Below are 675 nucleotides of genomic sequence, written 5' to 3'. Positions count from 1 at the left end.
ATTAGCATGCATGTGATATATATGTATATACCAATTAATTTATACTAATATGATAAAATTAATTTTTCATACCAATTCAAATCTTAATTTTTTACAACCTAATTAATTTTAATTATAGTTAATTAAAATTTTTGACGTGTCTAATAATGACATGTGACACGTCAAAAAATACCATTAACTAAAATTTTTAAAGTTTTAAATTTTAATATATATAATTTATTTATTCTATTATATGATCATTTTTTCATCTTATATATATAGCGCATACATTATCCATACAATATACTTAAAACTAATTAGAGAATAAATAATTTAATATTCTAGATATTAATATTACTAGACTAATCATTTATGCATGATAATTAATATGATATTCAAGTTAATATTAATGAAATGGTTGATTATATTTTTTTGATATTAATTGGCATGGATGTGATATATATGTCTACATATATACCAATTAATTTATACTAATATGATAAATTAAATTACTACATTATTTTCATGCCCATTAAAATTAAATCACTACATTATTATTATTTTTTTAAATACATATATACCTAATTATAATTAATTGTAAATTTTCAAAACCTTTTTGACGTGCCAACCTAACACGTCAAAACTTAACTTTTTGACGTGTGAAAATCTAACACGTCAAAAAAGTTTTTTTTGACG

The sequence above is a fragment of the Corylus avellana genome, chromosome ca4, assembly GCF_901000735.1.
Source record: "Corylus avellana chromosome ca4, CavTom2PMs-1.0".
NCBI lineage: Eukaryota > Viridiplantae > Streptophyta > Magnoliopsida > Fagales > Betulaceae > Corylus > Corylus avellana.
The sequence above is the reverse complement of the archived record's forward strand: the minus strand, read 5'-3'. Positions refer to the sequence as shown.